General features: G+C 42.7%; 1 protein-coding gene across 2 annotated transcripts in view; it reads left to right on the top strand.

Annotated features, from left to right (window-relative positions):
- Positions 1-25,424, top strand: part of CHN2 (chimerin 2) — a 313,925-nt gene that overhangs the window by 117,575 nt on the left and 170,926 nt on the right. The window contains exon 1 of one of the 2 annotated variants that reach the window (XM_073009016.1): positions 13,461-13,521. The exons of the other annotated variant lie outside the window; for it this stretch is intronic. The gene's annotated coding sequence lies outside the window, so the exon portion shown is untranslated. Of the gene's footprint in view, positions 1-13,460; positions 13,522-25,424 lie in introns of those variants that run through there. 2 annotated transcript variants of the gene reach the window in all.

Raw genomic sequence — 25,424 nt, 5'->3', positions numbered from 1 at the left:
TCTTGCAATTCAGCACATAAAAACAAATTCCCATTAAACACATTTTATTTAAGCTTCCTGGTCATTTAGATTCTGGATAAATAGGATTTTTTTGCCATCTATATAATGCATAATGAAATCGGGTCTTATAAGATGCCTATAAACTTCCATACCTTTGTAATCTTTTTCTTTTATAATTTCAGGTAAGGCAATTTGCTTCCCTTCATTAGAGATAAGTATAGGCACAGAGCAATTTATATGAGTTGGTTATAGTGCATTTTACTACAATTCCGTAGTAGAAAAGCCTGGTTAGAATCACATATTCACTATAACACCTATTTTCTGACACAATTCAGTATCATGCAGTTTCCTTAGAAATTGTCGGAGGAAATGTAATTATCCAAAAATGCTGAAATTACTTGTTGTAGACTAGCCTATGTGTTATGGATCCATGGCATATACTAAAAGCCAGTTTTCAGGTAGAGTTGAATGTAGCTAGAGCTGCTACCCCCAATGTGACATCAACATTTACTGAATTCATACAAAGAAGTGTGATTTTTTTTTTTTTTTTGCCACAGTGTTGGGATTATACTTCTGATTTGCCAAAGAAATAACTAAGCTTTCGTAGAGTATGGAGTCTACCCAGATAACTTTGGTATAGTCTCCTTTTTTGGAGGGTGTGTTGTAGGTGGGGAATCATGTGGTCCCTGGAACCCTGTCAGTAATTATTTGCTCTGCTGATATAAAAAAATAAAAAGAGTTTTGTTGCTACAAAAAGGGGTGTAGGTAGCTTGAAAATAGGTTTCGATGTGATCATTGTACTAGCATTCTGGGAAAACAGATTGTTCTTTTGAATTTCTGAACAATAATAATTTGCTTAAGACATTTGCACAATCATGATAAGTAGCACATCTTGATAAGGAAGGCTTGCATTGGCAGAGCATCTGTAGAAGGACTGCTATGCAGATAATGAGCACAGTTATGCTTAAATTAAATTAAGTGGGCACCAAGGGATAGAAGAAGATAGGGAAGGAGGAAGTAATTGAAGCAGCAAATAGTCTGAGGCACAGAAATGGAAATGTGTGTAAACTCTGCAAATTTAAAAGTCACTTGATACCATAAACTATTTTATTAATTTCTCTGGAGTTGTAAATTGGTACAAGTAATGATATAATGAAATGACCGTGGAAAAAAATCCACATATGCGTCAGAATTTGGGAAGAATCTCTTTGTGCTTGGGCACTTTGGGACCAAAGGATATTTCCTAGATCCTTGATGTGCAAAGTGTGGTCCATGGACCAACAGCATTCAGTATCCTGGGAACTTGATAGAAATGCAGGATTTCAGGCCCTGCCCAGACCTACTGAATCAGAATCTGCATTTCGCAAAGTCTCCAGGTGACGTACATGCATATTGAAGTTTCAGAAGCACTGCCCCAGAGTTGCTACAACAGTTCATGCATTCATTCATCAATCACTTTTAGCACCTCTTTCGTATGCCAGACATTAAACTAGAAAATAGGAAGGAGAGATTATTAGAAACACAGTAAGACATGGTCCCTGCACTCAAGGAACATATGATTAAAGTGGGACTCATATGAGATATGAGGCTGAGGCAGGTGGGTCACTTGAGCTCAGAAATTCGAGACCAGTCTGGACAACCTGGAGAAGCCCTGTCTCTACAAAACATACAAACATTAGCCCAGCGTGGTGGTGTGCTTGTAGACGTTACGCAGGAGGCTGAGGAGGGAGGATGGCTTGAGCCCAGGAGGCAGAGGTTGCAGTAAGCCAAGATAGTGCCACTGCACTCCAGCCTGGGCAACAGAACGAGACCCTGTCTCAAAAAAAAAAAAGATTTGTGGTGTTTGACTGTGGGATGCCAGGGTGGAGAATGTAAATGATGCCCCAGTGTTAGCCCTGGGCACATAAGTGTTGCTGTGTTTACAGAAGACTAGGGGTTAAAGAGAATATGTCTAGCCTTGAAATGTGGGGTTTTGAGGCAGCTTTGGAATTTTTCAGGTGGAAATGTCTAGTAGGCAGTTGGATCTTAGGGCAAGGATCAGTAAACTACGGCAACTAAGTAAACACAGACCAACTCCTGGCCTCCGCTAGTTTTTGCAAATGAAGTTTTATTGGAACCCAGCCAAATTAATTGGCTTACATATTGTCTCCAGCTACTTTCACACAGTAAGGGCAGAGTTGAATAGGTGCGACAGAGACTAGGTGGCCCAGAAAGCCTAACATATTTTCTCTCTAGCCCTTTACAGGAAGTTTGTCAACTTCTTTCCCAGAGCATTTTGGAGAGATCTAGAATGGAGAAGCCATGTGGAATTCATCCGGGCCTGAGGGGGCAGATGAGCCTGTCCTGGGAGATGTAGAGTGAGAAGAGACAAGGGCAAGGTCAGAGCCCTAAGAGAGACATTTCTTCACAGGCTCTTATTGCACCTCAGGTAGTTCCCTGAGCCAGTCATGGTCATTTTTTTCCTGGTAACTTTTGCTGCAGTCATTTGATATTTTTTTTTACCTTGGCATTTGCAAATTGATTAAGCCAAGAAACGTGTACTAGTTCAGTGAACCACCTTGTATCTAATTTATAATCCTAAATTAACAGATTCTGCACAGTAACAAATAGCTATTACCTTTAAATGAAAGCTGCAAGGAACATTATAGTTTGGGCCTAACAATAGAGAGGAATCTCATCTTCCAATGAAATAGAAAGGAAAAATTTAATTTCCTTGTAAATTTGTTTCGCCTGACTCTTAGGGCTGGCAGGGCTGTGCAGAGGTGCTTATGGCTCCTGGAAGCTCCAGTTTCCTTAATACAAGTCCCAGAGCAGTGCACACCACAAGCTGACTTGTTCTCCACTCTTTGTCCGGTTGGGAGGCAGCCCCTCCCCTCAGACACAGGGCAGAGGTCAAGACAGAGGAACTGAGGGAGAAATGGGATGCTTCTGTAGGTCATGGTTTCGTGCATAAGCATGGAACTATGTGTGTGAAATTTGCACATTTAAAAGCCATTTGCTACCATAAACTCATATATACTTCTTGGGAGTTTTGTGAAGGTCTTCCTGCATGAAACAATTTGATGGAATCATCACAAAAAGAAAAAGATTCAAGCATCAGTTCTCAGCACACCTTTGTTAACAAAAGTAACACAGATCGCCTTAAGTACTAGGTTCCAAGCGAGTTGAGGTTGAGTGATTTCTACATGCTGGGGGGAGGAGGAGGAGAAAAAAGTTGTGGGTACAAATCAGCTCAGCACCTTCATGATTGGTGCAGAAAGTCAACTATCACCTTATTTTTATACGAGCACAAAAGTATGCTTTGTATTCTCTGGTGCCAGGCATGGTGCATGGTGCTTTCCCAGATGTCCTTTAATTTAACATCCTGTGGACACCATTCAGATACAATGCAGCTGTCCAAATTGTTGATTTGTATTTGATATAAGGTCAAAGGGTCCAGGAGCTCTTTTGATAAAAGATAACACTAGGTTAGCATGAGATTTCGCTGTGAGATTAGCACTCCCGAGTTGGCCTCCATTTCCACAAAGCTACTTTATTTCCAGCATTTCTCTTCACTACCATGGGTGCCTGAGGCTGTCTGTTCACAATATTGCAGTGTTGGGATTTTCTTACATGGCCGTGGCTCATCTGGGCATTTGTTTACTCTGGAACTGAGTGGCACCAAGCCCTTCGTCACATCTAGCTTTTTCACAGTGAATGAGCCAGTGTTGCCGTGACCAGTGCCTTTGTGCCCCTTCCCCTCCCCCACATCACTGGCTTTTGGTTATTTCTGCATTTTTGTGGCTCTTTACTAGAGAAAAATATGTGTAAAGTGGGGAATTGATGAGTAGGATGCTGATCATCAATATTCAGTGAGGAGCTCTGCTCAGCGCTTACATCAGCTCACTGAATCCTTCCAGTCTCCCTGAGGGGTGGGTCCAATAGATTTCTCTATTAAAGAGGAAGCAACAGAGGTTTAGAGAAGTGAAAGCATTTCCCCAGGGTCAAAGCCAGAAAGTGACAGAACTAGATTAGAACCACATCTCGTCTGTCAGACCAGAGCAGAGCTCTTAACCACCATGCCGAGTGACAACATGAACTTGAGACACAGGAGAATTGAGTCCCAGAGCCACCAAATCACGGCTTCTAATTTTCGCAGTCTCTGTCTCAAGGGAAGATATCCATTTGTCACCCCCTTGCCCCCTGCAGAGGGGTGCTAATCAGGGTGACAGAGCCCTGCACTTCTGAATAACAAGGGCATCCTTGCAAAGCTTTGCCAACGTGGCTTTTGATGGCCTCCCCACAGATTTGTGATCACACAGTTTCTGCAACTTTATTATAAAAAATTCTCTTTATGGAAAAAGAGAAAGCCAAGTAAATGTGAAAGAAACATCAAAACCAGCAGAGCAATTTCTAGGATATGGCATGATTCCTCACTCATGTCTAACAGCTAGTTGGACCCCAGATGCTAATTGGAATAGTAATAATATTAATGACTGTTCCCCAATCTTAATTTGTTATCAAACTGTCTTGTCACCCACACTAGATGCCTATTTTCCTGGGGTTCTGTCCTTGCATGCTTTCTTTCTCTTTCTCCTGGCAGTCCTTCCAGGATGAGGGAACATCTTTTTCTGTCAGGTGGTGGTCACCTGGTCCTTTCTCTCCAGTCTTCTCACATGTTCTTTCTTCCTTTCACCTCACATCCTATTTGCAAAGGTGAATCTGCTGCAGGCATAGAGACCACGTGGGTCCCATCTTGACTTATTCTCAGGCACCAGAATCTGAATCACTTAAAATGAGGTCCAAAACTAGAAGCAATTGGTAAATTTCTCCCTCATGGGACATTCTAAAGTGGCTTTAAACTTCCTTGAGAATGAGATCGCTTTAAAACCTCACTATTTATTTTACTAAGTGGTCTAGGGAAGATCCTTACAGATTGTTAGCAGTTCTGGTTGTAAAGCTTTATTGCAGAAAATAGTTGAAATTTTTTTCAGAAATTAAGATTCTGGGTTATCTGTGCATTTCATTTACATGTGCTTTTCTAGTATTGTCCCTCTTGTGCAGACAACCCAAGATCTTATTGCAGGTGAATAGAGAATAGATTGGTTTCAGCTGCCATACTAAGAGCTTGCTGTGCTCAGCAGTCTATAGAATGAAAATGGACACTCACATGGAATGCACATGCCAGGGGCCAGGCACTAATAGATGAGCTGATCTATTCCTTACAGCCATTCTCTGAGGGAGGATATACTTCTATGATCCTCATTTTATAGATGAGGAAGCCAGGCACAGAGCAGGTGACCCACTTGCCCAAGGTCATCCACCTCATAGGTAGTAGAGCTGGGATTTGAACTCCAGTAATCTAATTTCAGGGACAGTACTTGAACCTTCTTTTCTTTTTTCTTTTTTTTTTTTTTTTTTAGATGGAGTTTCACTCTTGTTGCCCAGGCTGGAGTGCAGTGGCGCGATCTCGGCTCACCGCAAACTCCGCCTCCTGGGTTCAAGTTATTCTCCTGCCTCAGCCTCCCGAGTAGCTGGGATTACAGGCATGCGCCACCACACCCAGCTAATTTTGTATTTTTAGTAGAGACGGGGTTTCTCCATTTTGGCCAGGCTGGTCTTGAACTCCCAACCTCATGTGATCCGCCCACCTCGTCCTCCCGAAGTGCTGGGATACAGGCGTGAGCAACTGTGCCCAGCTGAACCCTCTTTTCTATACCTTCTGACAGACAAGGAAGGTTTAGCACCTCCTTTGCAGATCTTATGGATTAGTCAGAGGGACATTTGCCAATCTAATTTAAGGCATACTGTGTTAAATACCATAATAGAAACATAAAATAGAGTGCTCTTAGCCCTTGGATATTTTCATGTGTTGTTAAAAGCCATTTTGGATCTGCTTCCCATCCCAGAGAATTATCAACCCCTCAGATAATTGAGGAAAATGAGGTAATATGAGGTAAAAGGCTATTCAAACTGGCTTTGCTTGTCAGTCACCACTCCTAGGGGCCAAATGGCTTTTCTCACACCATTTCCTAAGGCTCTGTTTGTGTCCACCAGCAGGTCTCTGCCTTCCCTGGAACCAAATGTGCAGGCTCAGTCCTTGATTATGGTTGCTTTCAAATGCTTTGTAGCAGGGACAGTGTCCTGCAGAAAGGTGGGATGTGGCTTTAACTCATGGCAATAGAAATTGATAAAGAACCAGGTTACAAATTCCAAACCCCACACCCCTGTGACAATGGAACAACCTTCGCCAAATCTCCCCAAGCTTCTTCAGCTACAAAATGGGCAAAATAAAACTTGCTTCTCTTTCTCCTCCTCCTCTTCCTACTCCTCCTCCTCCTCACCTAGTAGGAGTATTGTGAAGATAAAAAGCAATAATTGATGTGAAAATGCCCTGAGCTCCATAGATGAAAGCTGTCTATAATGCCAACATATCATTACACTGACTTTATTGGGATTTCAGTACGGTTCTGTGGCTCATAGAAGTAGCTCTTTCAGCTGGTCATATGAAATCCTAGGTCTTTATTCCACAAAGGAATTGTTTACTGCAAATATAGTCAGGTCAACACTATCCAAGTCAGGGACAGCCTAGAGTTAGAGGATAGACACGCCCCGATTTGGAAAGCACTGTGTAGCCATACCTAACAGCTTCTTGTCATGGGGAACGACCTCCTGAAGCAACTTTTGGAGACCACTAGAATGTGCTTCCTTGTGGCTGGGTGCGGTGGCTCATGCCTGTAATCCCAGCACTTTGGGAGGCCAAGGATCACGAGGTCAAGAGATCAAGACCATCCTGGCCAACATGGTGAAACTCTGTCTCTACTAAAAATACAAAAATTAGCTGGGTGTGGTGGCATGCACCTGTGGTCTTAGCTACTTGAGAGGCTGAGGCAGGAGAATCACTTGAACCTGGGAGGCGGAGGTTGCAGTTGAGACAAGATCACGCCACTGTACTCCAGCCTGGCCACAGAGTGAGACTCCGTCCCCCGCTCCCCCCAGCAAAAAAGAAAGTGGTTCCTTGTATTGGCACTGGTTCTGTTTCTCTGCAGCCTAGGACTTTGCAGAGCACATCAACATCTGACCCTTCAGATGTTTGAAGACGGACACCCTGCTCACTCAGAGACATTGCTCACTCAACTTTCTTCAGCTGTGTCTTGCATGATGAGGTTTTGAATCCTCTCCTCCAGAGGTATTCCAGTCCCAGAACTACACTCCAGGTAGTCTGACCAAAGCAGATGACCACCTCATTATTCTGCTACCACAGCCTAAGATTATAGAGTTTTTGGTAGCTTTGTCATACTTTACTGCAACAGCCCGAGGGGTTCTTCCTGCCTGCTGCATAAAGAAAGACCACAGCATTGTAGTAAATAAAGTGCTTAATAGACATGAGGCTGCCTTGCCACGTGGGAGATGGAGTTCATACTTAAATAATCTCATCAAACTTCCTAAATTAGGGGTTTTTCCAGGACAGTTTGGGGAAGGGGTAGGGGTGGCTGGGCTTGCTGCTGATTGGTTGGGGCAGAGATGAAATTATAGAGGGTTGAAGCTGTCCTCCTATGGGATGAATCACTTTTGGGAGGTCGGGGATGGGCACAGGAGTGGGGTTGGTGGGTCTAGTTGGAGCCGTAAGTGTCAAGACATTCAAAACACTTGAAAAGATATCTCAAAAGGCCCATCTTAGGTTCTACAGTAGTGATGCTATTTGCAGGACTAGTTGAAGTTGCATATCTTATAACTTCTGGAATCATGGCTGACAATTGTTTGCACCTGCACCTTAGCAGCATGCATGCACCTCTCCTCCACCCAGCCTGATAGCCTCCCATTAGCTTTTTAAAAGTGATTGAATTTTGGGGGAGACCTTTTATCATTTCAACCATAGCCTAAATGTCTCTCAAAGTCTGCTTGGCTCAAAAGCTCAGGAATAATTTAGGGAAAGGCAGGATGGGGGTTGGGTTAGTTCAGCTCACTGTTACAATTTTTCTCACTGATACAATTTTTGCAAAGCCTGTTTCATTACTATTGGAGTGACACTGTTGACAATCTCTGCATCTGTACCATATGTACCCCTGCTAGATTGTGTCTTCTAATATCAGCTGTGACTTTTTTTTTTAATTTTTGGCAGAAAGTTACAACTGAAATTTTTATTAAATTTGGTGCCAAGCTATTCAGGTCTTTTTAAATCCACATTTTGCTGTCTAATATATTAACTACCCCCTGCAGGTGATAATCCAAGCTTCTGGGCATTTATTCGAGAAAGAGAAAGGGCTTATTTCTTATAAATACAGTAAAGTTTAATTTGATCCACTGTACATGGATAGTTTTGATGAGAATGCTCCCTGCTTTTGATGAAATACTCCCTGGGATAAGAACAAGAAATACTTTTCTATCAACTAATGCATACCCTTTGTAACTCTATAATTGTCAGTCATCAAGTTATTGATCTACCTGTCTCTGTGTCTAAAATGCTTTGCTGAAGTCCCCCTTGTCTGCTTCATTTTCTCTGGTCTCTCAGGTTTGTGGATTGAGTTGGCTCCTAGGGCACCACCATTCTTGACTCCCTTTACAATCCATCCATTATTATTTCTGGGATCAATTTCTAGCTGAGCCACCTGTACCTTTGAGAATTCTCCTTTTCTTCCTTTTAAAAAATGTAGGTATTTGCCTAATTCCTTGATTCTGTCCTGCTCTGATGGATCTTGTCTTCCTCAACAGACTCTCCCAGCAGGTTGGCCATGTCATTTGATTTTCCTCTAAGCCCATGATACAGTTTGCACAGATGTAAGATCTGAATTCATTTGGAGAAAAGATGTTTTCCTCCTACCCATTTATCATGCCTTGGGATCTGCTTTCTTTGTTTTATACTTGGCCATCCAAAGGCAGTCCTCCTTAGCAGGAAAGCCAATGGCAGCTGGAAAAGGAATTGAGCGCTCTTTTTGACCTCCATCAGCACCATGCTATGAAAGGCAGCCAGTTGTCTCAGGCCTTCTTTGATGTTCTCCTGGTTCTGAGCCTCACAAAATTCTTGCAAATGTTACTTTCAGTCTTTGGGTCTTATTAAAATGGGAGTACCTCTGAGAAGGATTATATTTTGAAACATAATACAACCTGTGAGGTGCTAATATCTTTGCAAAGCTGCTAACTCAGCCTATGCAGTTGCAGGGGTGGGTGTGGCTTTTAAAGGAAAACACCCTGAATTGCTCACTTATGGCTGGTCTGAAAAATGTTTCTTTCCCAGGACACTGTACCTGGCACCACTGAATGGTGAAGAGCCACCCCTGTTTTCTTAGGGGGAAATGCTCCATCTTGGAGTATGTTTGCAGGAACTGAAGTGAGAAGAGATGTAGCCAAAAACAACTTGAATTAGGAGTTAGGAAAGCTGGACCATATGTTCATGATCTGCTTCTAAATAGACTCTGAGACCTCTGTGTCCTTCTCTATAACATGAGAACATTGGATCAACTTTAAATCATCTGTAAGGTCATTCCCAACATGTGATTCTAAGATACTTTCTCCTAATTTTATCCCATCTTTACCACTGTAGTTGGCTGTGTGTCCTATATGCAAGTCACATCACCTCTTTGGGTCTTAGCTTCATCAATTTTAGAGAAATGATTAATTGTTTGATTTTTTTTTTTTTTTTTTTTTTTTTTTTGAGACGGAGTCTCACTCTGTCGCCAGGCTGGAGTTCAGTGGCGCAATCTCGAATCACTGCAACCTCCACTTCCTGGGTTCAAGCAATTCTCCTGTCTCAGCCTCCCAAGTAGCTGGGACTACAGGCGAGTGCCACCATGCCCAGGGAATTTTTGTATTTTTGTAGAGATGGGGTTTCACCACGTTGGCCAAGCTGGTCTCAATCTCCTGACCTTGTGATTCTCCCGCCTTGGCTTCCCAAAGTGTTGGAATTACAGATTTAAGCTACTGCACCCAGCCGATTGTTTGATTGTCTGAAGAGCTGCATTCCATGGAAGCCTGGGGGAGAGGCAGGATGGAGATGGGGAGAGGCAGGATGGAGCTGTGGAGGGACATCCTGTCCTCCCTTGTCCCTGTTCACCCAGAGCAGCTCCATGCTTACCTATTGGTCTTCTGCCTAAGCTTTCATTTGAAGAAAGATTTTTGTTGTTGCTTTGTCTTGTTTGGTTTGTTTTGTCTTTTCCTACTAATGGACTTGTCTTAGTAGTGTCCATGTAGTGTAATATCATAGATGACTGAGGACCCCGTCTTGCTCAAAAATTAGATATTGAGCTCCTTGAGAGCAGGGATCAGACTTGTCATTCTACCTCCATGATCCTTCATAGAGTATAGTAGGTGTTCCACAAATGCTTGTTAGATAAATATGTACTGATAATAATAATTATGAATGAACTCTTATTCCATGCTAGGTATCCAGTGGTTTAATGGGTTACCTCAATTAACCCTTAAATTAATCCTATAGGATAGATGTTATTCTATCCCATTTTACATGTACAGCAATGGAAGTGCTCAAACTTCAGTTGAATGGAGGCAACCTGATATATCTGAGAACCAAGGCTCTTAATCACCTTGCTGCATGGCCTCATTTCTGCCTATAGGACATCTGACGTAAGTCAGGGGATGAGGAAGTTGGAAAGCAAGGCCAACAGGAAGGGAAGCACGAGTGTGGAGATAATGCTGGAGAGAGGGATGATCCCGACGTGTATGAGAAAGTGCTTTGAGGTGAAGTAGGAGGTCAGTTTCACAGAAGTGAGCTCCCCAGACCACTGACATCCGCATCCCTTGGGAATTTTTTAAAAATGCAGATTCTCAGGCTCTATCCCAGACTGTTTGAATCAGGAAAGTTGGAGATAAGGGCCAGGAGTTTGTATTTTGCTAATCCCTGCAGGGAACTCTGATGTCTGCTAACACTTGAGGACCACTGCTGTGGATCAACTTCGGGGACTTTGGTTTTGCTTCTGAAGAGTGCCGAAGCTTCTAGTTTTCTCACTGTTGAGATAAAATATTTTATATCTGGAACAATATTTAATTCTTTGCCATTTTCAAGATAAGCCTAAACAAGATGTGTGCTTGGACTGGGAGACTCTTAAGTATCCGATTCCTTCTTTTTATCTTCTGTTCAGTCTGTAACCTGAGGCCCGTCACTTAAGTCCTGATTCTTTGCCTGTAAAATGTGGTTAATGACGCTGTGCTCCCATATTGGGATAGCCAGAGAAATGTGTAATTAGTGGTTGTGAAGCATCTGGAGCCCAGAGTACCATATAAATGCTATAGGATAATAACCAGTTTATGGCCTTAAATGCTGCCTACAACTTGACACATTTAAAATTTCTTCCTTGAATCGTAAAATTTAAAGTTAATTTAACAGTTTGGTATTTGCACTTATTTTTTATTCATTTTGTAGCCGGAATGTTGTTTCTTTGTGCTTCTTTCAACCTTCCAGAGAAAATGGGTAAGACAAAAAAAAAAGTTTAAAAAATCAGGACCTTCAGAGAAAATAACCTCTCCAAAGCATAGTGTTTGATTGTCAGACATGGATTCTATAGACGTTTTGAACAGAAAGCTGAGATACTCCATAGGCGCAGAGGTAGTTAGTGTCCATGAAAATGCTTGTTCTTTGAGACTGTAGCCTGTGAGTCTTTAAAGAGAGTTCATCCTGGGCAACGTCTTCATTTCTGCTTGGCCTTGTAACAATGACCCTCCTCCTTGGATCGGGAATCTGAGAAGTCTGAATCGTATTTTCTACATGGTCATTCTTTATTCAACTTAGGCAAACACTTCCTTTTTTAGACAAGACTGCTTGTCCAATGTACACACTCATTTTAGATTAGATTTACAAGAGTACAGGCGAGTTCATTTTACTCCAGTTCAAAGTCTTTTTTTCTTTCCCCTTAGTTTCAGGCTGATGAATGGCCAAAAAAGACTGAGATGAAGATACAACAAAAGCATTTCTTTTGAGAGTTTAACTTGGGCTGAATTTATATAGACAATGCACATGTGGTTAGATAATCAAAGATATGTGTATAAAAGAGGCTTTTATACCAGCAGTATGGTGTGAAGATAAGATTTTTAGATGCTAAATAACCATCGTTTTTATTTTGCATATTATAACTTTAATACTCAAGCATAATTACTAGGCAGGAAAAAAACCTTCACTCTTTTATTACCATTTCCTGACATTTTGAATTACACACTGTTGCTGAATTTAAAAAAAAAAAAAAAGGAACAACAGAAAAGGGCTAATTCAGACCCTGATCAACACACTAATTTATAAATCGAGTCTCGAGTAAACACGGTTGTTTCTCCTTGTGACTTATGCTGGAGGTCAAATGCTTACAATAGGCTAAAATAACAAGTCAAGACATGTTTTCATAATTGGAAGTTAAAAAAAGAAATTCCACCGTCTGCTGATGAAAAGAAAAGTTTTGCAATAACTGCTGTCATTTCTGAAGAAGCATCTCTAAATTCTTCAGAAAACAGTCATGGTGCTTATGACAGCTAAAAATATTTTGGGGCACCATTAACTGATTATGAGCTACCTGAAGAATCATGCTCTTACTTAAAAGGGCCACATAGAATCCTTTTAGCAGTTTCACAACTGTCTGGGGTTATTCATTGCAGACTGAAAAATGTTGCTTTTTCAAGTCCAAATAAGTCAAAATGAATGGGACAGCAGATAGACTGGAAGGAAAAAGGAGGAGGAAAAAGAGACTCCCTCCTCTGCATTTTGAACATCATTGGCCCAACCCAAGAATGGCTTCTGTTTCTACTGAGCTTGATCACGATTTGCTACGCACTACAGTGAAATGAAATAGTAGTATGGCTGGCAAATTATGAGTGTCGACAGCAAACAGACAGGAAGAGTTTAACTCCTCCTTATGTTCCACACTAGCATTAAACCTTCAGATCAGCCAAAAAAAAAAAAAAAAAGAAAAGAAAAAAAGTCAGCGGTTGGGACAATGTGCCCTTCATAATAGAACATGGGCCAGCCAGAGATTTTTCTCATTTTTTGATCACCTATCTTCTCTGGGCCTGTCTTTTCTTATCAGGTGTAAATTATTTGTTTGCGGCATTTCTGAAATTGCTCTAAGAAGATCAATAGAAAAGTGGTGAGGAAAGAATATAATTTCACCGCCCTCACTCTCTGAAAGCCGGCTATTCTTGAGTTGTGTGTACTTCCTGCCAGCTCAGTAATAATTAATGTATAGTGTGTCTGTAAACTACAGAAAGAGATTAAGAAATAAGTGCATTTTTATCATTGTTTGGTTGATTCTAAAGTGTTTTAATATTATACTGTTTAGTCGGCAGATCTCTGCAATAAAGAAAACATGTTTGAGTTAGGTCATTTAAAGTTTCCTCTTATAACTCTTAAAACAGGAACTGTTGCTTTTCAGAGAAAAAATATTTTTCTTGAGGAATCTAGATGACAGTTTCTGTGGTTTCTCACTTTTCTGAACTCCCAGAGCTCTCACTGTCTGGACTATTCATATCTCACCTTTCAGTATCTATGTTCATGTGCTTGTTAATTCTCTTTTTATGCTCGAACCTGACCAGACTATAAACTCCTTGAAGGTAAGAATCATCTTCTATATTTCCCTATTTCTCAAAGTACCTAGTCAACAGCTGGTCAGGTTGTTGTAACAGGATTTTGTGTTATTTAATCACATTTACTGATGAAACCCATTTCTTATTGAAATAATGTATTCCACCTCACCGTATGTTAATATCCTAAAGTTATCTTGAAATGTATTATGTTTGCCAGTCTCTTTTGTAAAATAACAGTGGCCTCATTCAGCATAGTGGTTCGCAGTAAAGTGCTTTCATACTGGGCTCTGGGTATATAAGATGATCAGGATATTGCACCGTTCACTTTTATCCCAGTGCACAGGGTCAGATTGGGTCATTTCTGTGTGAGTACGGTTGGGAATTGTTACCACTCTGAGAACCTTACACAATTAGACAACATAAGAAAAATAGAGTCCCCCGCTTAGATGGATATTTATTTATTTATTGCAATTAATGAAGAATTCATGAAGGTGGCCTTTCTGAAACTTGTCTTTTGAAATTAAATTTGGCCGCTGATTGACCTTCCAGAGACAAATTCATGTTCTTGGATGTTGTGTGTAAGTGTGTGTTTTAGAAAAACAAAGTAATAATTTAGCATCAAGAACATGTCATTGAAATTCTTAGAAATCCCATAATTGCAGCTTTGTGCAGGCATATTATATGAAGAAAAGGAAAACAACCCCTTAACTTTGAGGCCTTGCCTGTGCTCAGAATACATCACAGAAAAGGAAAGGGGAGAGTGTTGGTGGTGTTACTGCTTTTATTTTTAGAAAAAGCAGAGGCTCAGATGAAAGTCTCCTTGCACACAGTGAGTCCATTTAAAGATGTATGGTATAGCATGGGAAGTTCATTACAGATGTGAAATTATGCAGTACACAGCAAGGATCAATGTTTATTCATACTCTAAATTTAACCCATTTAAACGTCGCAGTGGGGAGTGAATTTGCTTGTGGGCCTGAACTTCTCCCTACTTTGCCATGTGGAACAGAGACAGAGTTATGGAAAATGTAGAAGGATGTCCAAGTTCCCTCTCCTTTTGGGGAACATATATGACTCCAGTTTATAAAAAGCAAGTCAGATCACTACAAAAAATAAATTATCTTAGTCATACTCAGGTCTTGTCTTAGCCTTTGCTATGGTCTAGAGGGTGATGGAGGACATCTGTCAGGGCCCTGTGGATACAGAAGGCACACTCAGCTGGGATGTTGAAGAGAAGTTAATGGAGGGTCTGCTGACAGAGGTGTCGGCGGGTCGAGAGAACTAAGAGAGTCTGAAGCATCTGGGAGTGGCCAAGAGTGGGAAGCCATTCCCAACCCCGGGCCCGGAGGGGCAACAAGAGGAAATCGTGTTACTGGATCCTGGGGACAGCTAGAGCCACAGAAGAGGAACTGGGACAGTGGTGGCTGTGTGGGGTCAAGTCTGCTGCCTGAACTGCAGCACTGGAGCAGGGAGAGAGCAGTACCTCCAGCATCTGTCCCGCCATCCCCTCTTTCCTGCCCCTGCCTTCCATTGACTGAACCCAACCTGAAGCCAGCGGAAACGGAACTGAAGTAGTGCAGTTGGTAGAGGTCAACACCCTGGCATGGAAGAGACCCCTGGGAGAAGCAGACACCACCCCTGTTGGAGAATTAGTTCTTCCCTTCAAAATCGGGAGATTACGAACAGTGATTTTTCACTGGATTGACTGGGAGAGGGAGGGAGTGCAGGGGGTGGTCAAAAGAAGAGAAGTGCAATGTTCCCCTAAGAAATACAATTTGGGGCTGGGTGCGGTGGCTCACGCCTGGAATCCCAGCACTTTGGGAGGTCGACGTAGATAGATCATGAGGTCAGGAGTTTGAGACCAGCCTGACCAACATGGTGAAACCCCGTCACTACTAAAAATACAAAAAGCCGGGCGTGGTGGCACATACCTGTAATCCTAGCTACTCAGGAGGCTGAGGCAGGAGAATTGTTTGAATCTAGGAGGCAAAGATCGCGCCGTGAGGCAAAGATCGCGCTGTGAGCCGAGATTGTGCCGTGGCACTCCAGCCTGGGCGACAGAGCGAGACTCTGTCTTAAAAAAAAAAAAAAAGAAATACAATTTGGGTGAGTATTTGGCTTGTGTGATCTGAAAGAAAAAGACCAATATTCTAATATGATTTATATCCATCCAAAGGAGAAAATAAACAGCCTCCTGGAGCAGTGGTTGAGAACTCCCGCAGTGGCGCGAGACTGTCCAAGCTCCACCCAAGCTTGGCCCCTTACCAGCTGGGCTTTCTGGGGCAATTTTCTCTCTGAAGCTCTGTTTGCTCTTCTTTAAAGTAGGGAATAGGATTGTGCCTACCCTGTGGGGTTCTTGGGAGGCTGAAATGAAAATATAATTGCAAAGTGCTTAGCCTGGAACGGAGCACTCTAAATACAGCTGCTAGCTGCTAATATAGATGATCCCGGACTAATCATGGCTCGACTTACAGTTTTTGACTCTATGAGGATGCAAAAGCGGAATGCATTCAGTAGGAACCATACTATGAATTTTGAATTTTGATCTTTTCCCGGGCTGGTGATATGCCCTAAAACGCTCTCTTGCAATGCTGGGCAGTGGCGGTAAGCTACAGTTCCCCGTCAGCCACACAATCTCCAGGGTAAACAGCCCATCCTCCACAGTGTACTGTGTTGCCAAGTGATTTTTGGATAGTATATTTTATGTTTTCACATCCCATCATGTCTACAAAATGTCCATCTGTGTAAAGAATTCAATACTTTATTATAAAATAGGCTTTGTGTGAGATGATTTTGCCCCACTGTAGGCTAATGTAAGTGCTCTGAGCATGTTTAAGACAAGCTAAATGGTGTTTGGTAGGTTAAATTTACTAAATGCATTTTTGACTGATGATATACTCAATATGTGGACATAACCCCTTCATAAGTTGAGGGGCATCTGTACACTACAGAGACGAGGGCTCGATCATGGCTTGGGATCCTGTCTAGGAAGACATCCTTCTCTCAGCACAGGGAGTCAGAAAGGAGGTGAGGATAAGGGCATGGGGTATTCATGTTCCTTCAAAAGAAACATGGGCTGCATTGAGCTGAGAAGCACCCACCGTCTCTCCCTTCTCACAGCTCAGGGAAAGGCATTCTTCTGTCTCTGACAGTGGTAGTCTGTGGAGCTGGGAAGTAGGAAGTAGAGAGTAAGTGAAGGATGCTGCGTTTCCAGCAGAACAGAGCTCGGCTGGGGTGTGCAGAGCAGCAGGGGAACAGGGGAGGCACATCCTGGTTCTGCATCCCATCCTCCATGGCTGTCCCACACCAGGTGTCAGTGGAGGACTACACCACCATACCCTGACCCGCCCTTTTCTGAGCCCACAGCTGCTAGAGCTTCATGCCGGGGCTGCTATTGAAAGGTGTCTCACAGCCCTGCTCAGAGTCTTATTCTCAGAAAATGACCATGTTTTGGAGAGGAGATGACACAGTGAGTGGGAGAGGCACATGCAGCTAAGAGCATTTCAGGAAGAAATTGGGGTCTGTTGAGGAAAAAGGATCCAAAAAAGAACTACAGATGAAATTGATTGCTTTAAGTTAGCCCATTCTATTTGTATAGTTTTAAAAATAAAAACTGGAAGCAGGTTGTATGAACATAATGTGCTAGCAGACTTGGGAATTAGGGGCAGAATGCTGCTCTAAATTCAGGAAATCATGGCACGGTTTCATATTGAACATGGTCTATTCCTACCACTAGCGCTTTCCTGGCTGATTTCTTCTCCAGCTGGAGACTTCTTTCTGGTTTTCCAATTTATGCTCCACCCTCACCCCAACCCACCCATAAACCAGTGACTGCGGGAAGCAGTATCTTTCATAGTGGTGAGTTCTGGATTTTCAGCAGTAATGGCCGAGAGTCAGGGACAAGACGAATGTGTGTGAGCTGGTGAGAAAAGGGTAAATGATGATAGAAAATGTGCAGTACTGGGTGCATGGAGTCCTGCAGTTCTGGACATTTTGAAGACTACCTGGCTTTTGACAATCAATGGATTTGACCACCTTGCTGTAAGAAAAGATTAAATACATCTCAGAAGCCAAGTGATAAAATGATAAATTTAATTTAATTTCTTTTCTTTTCTTTTTTTTTTTTTTTTTTTTTTTTGAGACTGAGTCTCCCTCCATTGCCCAGACTGGAGTGCAGTGGCGTGATCTCAGCTCACTGCAACCTCTGCCTCCCGGTTCAAGCGATTCTCCTGCCTCAGCCTCCCGAGTAGCTGGGATTACAGGCACTCACCACCACCCTGGGCTAATGTTTGTATTTTTGGTAGAGACGGGGTTTCTCCATGTTGGCCAGGCTGGTCTCAAACTTCTGACCTCAAGTGATCCATCTGCCTTGGCCTCCCAAAGTGCTGGGAGCCTAAATTCAATTTCATAGTGACTATTTTACCCCACATGATGAGTGTAGAAAATGTTGGCATATCAAGTCATGGCAATTTGACATCACAAAACCACAAAGATGAAAAATTAGAAACATTCTTAATGTAATTCTGTGTGGAATTCTATGGTTTTAGAAGTTGCAGCCAGGCACGGTAATCCCAGCAATTTGGAAGCCCAAGGTGGGTGGATCGCTTGAGCCTAGGAGTTCAAGAGAAGCCTGGGCAACATGGTAAGACCCCATCTCTACAAAGAGTTCTAAAAATTAGCCAGGTGTGGTGGTGTGCACCTGTGGTTCTAGCTACTCAGGCGGCTGAAGTCTGAGAATCACTTGAGCTCAGGAGTTCAAGGCTGCAGTGAGCTGTGATTGCACCACTGCACTCCAGCCTGGGCAACAGAGCCAGACCCTGTCTCAAACAACAACAACAACAACAACAACAAAAGGAAGTTTCATGCTTGTCGTGACTCTGTCCCCTAAGTGTAAAGGCTAGGGTCAAAGGACTAGAGTGGAATGGGAAGGTCAAATGCAGAAATACCCCTCCATGTGTGGACAGGAAGATGTGCAGGAGTATATTTGTATACTTAGTGTTTGCATTGTTTCTAAGACATTATTGACACCTGGAATGATTCGTTTCCTAAGTGTTGAGAGGTAAGTTATCTTAATCAGTGGATACTTTTTGAATAGGTTGAATATAATAGCTTTAAAAATATTGGTGACATTAAAAAGGCATCTAAAATCATCAGTAAACATTTCAGTGGTAGTCAAGAATGGAGTATGCCTTCTTTCTGGAGCCATCTATTTCATGTAGTGGTGCTTACAGGAGTGGAACAATGTAGAGTCACTCATGGATTCTCTGTCATGGTGCTGGGCCCAGTAAAAATGCCTATTGCAATATAACAGATTAATTCTGAAAATAGAACCAGTTCCTGAAAAGCCAAAGGTTGCATATGAAAACCCAAAAAGCAGCCCTTGCTGGAGGCTCAGTCTCTTGATCTCAGACATTACTAGTAGTTGGTATAAATGATCCGATAGGGCCCAGAGAGGAGCGCCCACTTCCTGCCAGAGAGGGCACGAAGCCATGGACATAGGAAGCTCTCAGTAAGTGCTTCTTCAGCAGACACAAACACTGAGGATAAAGGACCTTTCAGTATGTTTTTTGGGGAACCCAAATCTAGTCATTTCTGGCTGTTTTATTTCCTTTTTCCTTTTCTAGTTTTTGAGTTTTGACAGCCAGATCCTCGCCATACTAGTTGGTAGTCTGTACTAGAGCCTGCATGTGTCAGGTAAGGCGAATCCTGGCGAGGAAGGAGACTTACAATAAACTCGATTGTTCTTTTCCTCTTTAATCAGATCCGCCAGCTTGTGCCTGACTAGTTCTGTCAACATTGTGAACAGTGGAGATGATTTGCCTCCGTTGCACCTCGCACTGAAAAAGCAGTACTGATGGCTATGCAGACATTCCTAAAGAGAATCTTAGTTTTCTTCCTCCACTTTAATAGTGGTCACCCAGTTGGTTGAGCAAACAAACATTTATTGAGCACCTGGTGTGTACAAGCATTTGGCTCTGCTTTGGTGCTGAGGAGAGTAAAGCTGCCAGGGAAAACCGAGGGGACACACGGACAGCTCCAGTAGGGTAGCTTTGCACTGGGACTCTCACCTCTTCATTCTACCAGAAGCCAGGAGATACTCACTGGGGACAGTTGTGATGGGAGTTTTTCCATGAACAGCAAGAGCTAATGGGCCACTTGCCTACAAGAGAAGGTGGGACAGCAGAGTCCTCCTGGAGAATCTCCCTGTGGCCCTCTTACTGCCCTTTGACAGATTGCAAGCCTGAAATCTGTCAGCTTTGAAAGGTTGCCTGATCCTCCAGTATTCGGCTGTGTAAGACAGGTACTGAAAGATGGCTTTTGTTGAGGAACTGACTCCCAATAAAAATGGTTAACTATCCATTATGAGAAAACACTTCTTTGAGGCTGGGCATGGTGACCCATACCTGTAATCCCAGCACTTTGAGAGTCAAGGGTGAGAGCATCACTTGAGCCCAGGAGTTCAAGTGCAGCCTGAGCAACACAGTAAGACTCTGTCTCTACAAAACAATTTAAAAATTAGCTGGGTGTGGTAGCATGCATTTGTAGTCTTAGCTTCTTGGGAGGCCAAGGTGGAAGGATTGCTTGAGCCCAGGAGTTAGAGACCAGGAGTTCAAGTCCAACCTGCAACATAGTGGGACTCTGTCTCTACAAAAAAAAAAATGTTTTAATTAGCTAAGCACGGTAGTGCGCACCTGTAGTCCTTGCTACTCTGGAGGCTGAGGCAGGAGGATCTCTTTAGCCCAGGTGTCTGAGATCACAATGAGCCATGATTGTGCCACTGTACTCCAGCCTGGGTAACAGAGCAGGATTCTGTCCAAAAACAAAAACAAAAACAAGCTTAACATTGTAACCAGAAAGTCTCCTTGCTTTCTCAGAAAATTTGCTTCAAGTTTTCACTTGAAGTGAAAACAACATTCCAACCCTTTTACCTCCACCTTCCTCTCCCTCCCTGGCACACGGCCTGGCAAACTCCTACTCATCCTTCACTGCCCAGCTCCAGTGTCATCTCTGTGAGGTCTTCCTCATTAGCTTCCCACTCACCCCGGCCAGGAACCTGGCTCCTGTCTTCCGGCACCCGCTACCCTTGCATGCACTCCTCCATAGACTCCCCTCTGCTTGCTTCCCCTCTAGAATTGGGTGTTGCTTCAGGGAGAGGACTTTGTCATCTGTGTGTACCCAGTGCCTAACTTGGGATCAGGAACAGAGTGAAGGGTAAATGTTTGTTAAATGGACAGAGGAGAACATGAACAAATGATCTTTTATAAAGGCACAGGTGTGTAAATATACAATTCCTTCTTATGACCGTGCTGCCGAAAATAGATAAACAGAGGGTACCAGTACAAACAGTCTCAGACAGGAGCTACCTATTAAGGAAAGGTTTGTTTTAATTTTAGTTTCAGACTCTGGTAGTGGAAGCAGGAACTTTCACATGCTGCGATTAGGAAGACAAATGTTCCACTGTGCAAACAGCAAGAGGATATGACTGCTGCCAGCACGCAGTACAGCTGTCCCCAACTCTATGAAGACATGCAACACTCAGATAACAGCAGAGCGCAGAGAGGGGGTCTATTCTTCTCACTCTGTTATGTAATGCGAATACTTTCTCTTGCGGAAATCATTGGGACCACTTGTTGTTTGCCTTACTCTTAACCCTTTAATTATAGACCTACTGATGCTGTCACCCAGGCTGCCACGGGGTGACAGGAAGGCTTTCCTTCCTGCATACATTTGTTCAAGCATTTGGCATGGAAGTGATAAATGCATGCGAATGCAGAGCTTAATGTGGAGCTTTCAGTTAGCATCTTGCAGGTTGTGAGGGATTGCTTCGGCTGTTTGGTCCTTACTCTTGCGTCTTCCTGTACATCACAGACACGCTTCCTGTGCTGTTTGTTGCTCTGTGGTATGGTTGATGAGGTGTCTGAAGTGTTGCTAATGCAGCGCGTGTGATCTTTAGAAATATTTTCCCTGGAAGAAGTTATTTTTAAAGCAAGTGATAAGAAACCACAGAACACCAAAACCCAGAAGGAGAGGAAAACCGGAGGCTCCCAGTCTCAGGAGGCTTCAAGAATCAGAGCCAACTAGACAGCCTGACTGGGCCCCATCTATTTTTACTGGTCTTACAGTAAGGGGTAAGGTTTAGGTTGGAAATAGATGAAGGCAGGCTTAATATACTTATAGAGAGACCGAAGTAACAGCTTGAATGTTGTGACATAAATGAGTTTGATTGTTATGATAAAATATGATAGGTCAGTCTTCCCAAGAGAACTGTTGAGTGTACATGTTACTGACCATAATTTATTCTTATGGGATACAAATGAGTTGGCCAACTTTGGGCAAGGCCCCATCCTCTGTGGGCTTCAGATTCCAAGTCTGTAAAATGGGATAAGAGTACCCACCTCATAGTGCTGTTTGGAAATGAAGTGTGATAATACATGTGGAGTCCTAGGACATTGCAGGGTCCAGTATGAGAGACAGAATTTTGTAATGAAAAAAGTATGCTTTTCAGAGCTGGACAATGCTAGATTTGAATATTCAGCTCCACTATATGATTAATATATGTGATTATTTATGCGATTCTGGGCAACCTCACTATTCCTCTGTTTATTCGCCTGTGCAATGGGACTAATAATACCTGTTTTATAAGCAGGTTGTATTTTTTTTTTTTTTTTTTTTTTGCCACAGAGTCTTGCTCTGTCACCCAGGCTGGAGTGCAGTGATGCGATCTCGGCTCACTGAAACCTCCATCTCCCAGGTTAAAGCAATTCTCATGCCTCAGCCTCCTGAGTAGCTGGAATTATAGGCTAGTGCCACTATGCCTGGCTAATTTTTGTATTTTTAGTAGAGACAGGGTTTCACCATGTTGGCCAGGCTGGTCTTGAACTTTTGACCTCAACTGATCCCCCTATCTCAGCCTCCCAAAGTGCCGAGATTACAAGCATGAGCCACCGCACCCAGCCCTGGTTGTGAGTATTAAATAAGACACTGCATGCAAAACATCTAACAACTTAACGTAATGAAAGACTATTAATAAAGGCTAAGATAACTACATGATATCTGTCAAAATTATCTTTCACAAAGGGAATGTTATCTTAGATTTTATTTTATACAAAGCCTGTCATGCCGTTGGATTACTCAGTTAATTTATTTTGAACCCTCAATAACATTCTGGAAAAGTCACAATAGACTTGAAATGATCTTAATCAGTGATAGTTTTGGATCTTTGTAGTGGTCACTTAATCATTTTTAAAAAAGGAAGCTAAGAAATTTAACCTAGGTATATTTATATAACAAGTGCTAAATGTAATTGTAAACAACCTTTTAAAAAGTTTGCTACACTTTTTTTTTAATGTAAATGATATCAAAGGATATAAGTGAAAACCAAATCTCCCTGCCTCTCCTGACCTTCAGCCTCCAAGGTCTCCTCTGCAGACAGACACAACCTCAGCCCTTGGCAGTCTCCTCCAGACCTGTTTCATGTACTAAAACCCCAAGCTATGCCTCATTTTTAAAATTTAACATCTTGGAGAACTTTCCATATTAGCCACCTCATTCCTTTTTGTGCCTTCATAGTATTCCATAGCAGATTTTTAAAGATCACTTTAAAAAGCAATATAACAATTTTTGTTGTTGTTGTTAGCCATATTATAACAATGCTGGCTGGGCGCAGTGGCTCACGCCTGTAATCCCAGCATTGTGGGAGGCTGAGGCAGGTGGATCACCTGAGGTCAGAAGTTCAAGACCAGCCTGGCCAACATGGTGAAACCCTGTCTCTACTAAAAATATGAAAATCAGCCAGGTGTGGTGGCACACACCAGTAATCCCAGCTACTTGGGAGGCTGAGGCAGGAGAATCACTTGAACCCTGGAAGTGGAGGTTGCAGTGAGCCAGGATTGCACCACTGCACTCCAGCCTGGGTGACAAGAATGAAACTCCGTCTCAAAAAATAATAATAATAACAGTACTGTATATAACAATATAATATATATGCCAGTATAGCAATGTAATATGGCTATGTTGTGGAGACCACCTTCAAAATGAATAAAAGCCAGCTGTTCTTATATAATGTGAAAGTGTGACTGTGAGTGGATAAAATGTCCAGTGGCAGCATTGGACAGGGACTTTACAATTTTTTTCTTTCAAAAGATTAAGGAACAAGCAAGCATGATGTGCTGTGGGAAAAATGTCTTGGATGACTAAAAATCATTTGAAGCTCAAATATACACATAGAAAAATTAAAGTTGTTCCATGAAATGTGAGTTGAAGAAAGCAGTATTTCTAAATTTTTGTGTTATTTAAGCATGAGTTTTAATTTGTACAAATAACTGAATTAATGAATTCAGGTTTATATACCTATTTGAATTAAGTATTATGAGTAAATATCTGATCATTTCCTTTATGTTGTGAAAAGTTTTTATATTCAGAAATCTTTTGGGGGAAGATCTCATCAGGAAAATGCACACTGCCTTCTGCGGGAGGTTGCCTGGGGGGCCTCAATATTCAGCAGCCCTGTTCTGAACAAACAGAAATCAAGCATTGCAGAGCAGGCCCAGGCTAAAGTGGCACTTTCATTAGTAAGGGCAGGCAGGAAGGTATTAGCCAGGTGTGCTTGCTAACCACTGAGCCCCCAAATTAAGCAGGTTTACCTGTCCTCCAGGTGCTGCAGAGCTAGACCACCAGGAAGGCAACTGTGTACCACCTGGACAGTGCTCCTAAGAGCTGGCACACAGCCAAGAGACAAATTGCTCCCACCTCCCCAATGGGAAAATACAGGACAAGATAGAGGACAGGAGTTCACCTCCTGAGTTTCCCTCACAGACCAGGAGTGTATTTTGTCATAAAGCATGTCCTCATTTAGACTAATTATCAGCACATATATGGGACATGTAGGTAATTCCCTGGCACATAAAGGGCGCACTTGTTTCCTTAAGGAAGGAAGGATGGGTTCACCACAACTGCTGGCACCCACATGCTGCCTTTGAGCTTTGAGTCACGTTGAACAGCTTCAGTCACAGGGTCTGGGTAGGGAGAATGCAGCTGCTAGGAGACTGAGAATTGAAAGTGTCTTGGAGCTTCCAACCAGGAGAGTGCTTACTGAGTGTCTAGCCCCGTCTCTATATTCACAGATGGGAAAATTGAGGCCCATGTGGGTCAAGGTTGAGGGAATAGCCCAAAATCACCCAGAACTGGGAGTGGAGCTGGGGCAAGAAACCCACTGTCATCTTTCAGGCTTCTGCTTGGTTATTGATGAGAGCACGGTGTTCTGCCTTGTTCTCATCCTTCTGTGGTTCCTTGCTTTCCCCCTCTCTGGAGCTCCCTCCTTCACGTGTGGAGATAAAGCCGGTGGCCCTCTGATAGTCCAGTTCCACTGCAGCAGCTCTGTTTTCAGCCTGTAAGACAAACAAGGATGTAGCAAGCATGGGCCAGAGTGACTGGCTGCCGACATGCCCATTCTTGATATGAATTACTACAATTATATTAACCACACCAATTGTTATGAACGGTGCCAGTTATGAGAAATGACTCTGCTAGGTCAGAGAGCCCATTTGTTGCCAGGCCAGCACTGAGCACTGTATCTCTATGAATAGAGATCAATAGTATCTCTACTGATAATGAAATCTGGGGAAGAGTTGCACGTATTACCTGATATGCAGAGGGTCCTTGAGGAAGAACAGGGAGGGACAAAAAGAGGGACGGAGGAGAGAAGGATGGGAGGGAGAGAGGGAGGGGAGCATCTCAGTGAGATTTTACTTTATTTGTTCTAAAAGGTGGCAGAAAGTTAAATAATGTCATGAGTTTTTTTCTAATTCGCTAGTGCTGTTTTCTACAATGTTTAAACCATGTTCTATCATTGAAGCAGACCAGACATATGAAAGAACTGAAAATTTCACTTTAGCTTCTGTACTCCTGATTCCCCCTATGGGACTAGGGTC

This window comes from Chlorocebus sabaeus, chromosome 21, assembly GCF_047675955.1.
Source record: "Chlorocebus sabaeus isolate Y175 chromosome 21, mChlSab1.0.hap1, whole genome shotgun sequence".
Lineage (NCBI taxonomy): Eukaryota > Metazoa > Chordata > Mammalia > Primates > Cercopithecidae > Chlorocebus > Chlorocebus sabaeus.
The sequence above is the reverse complement of the archived record's forward strand: the minus strand, read 5'-3'. Positions and strand labels throughout refer to the sequence as shown.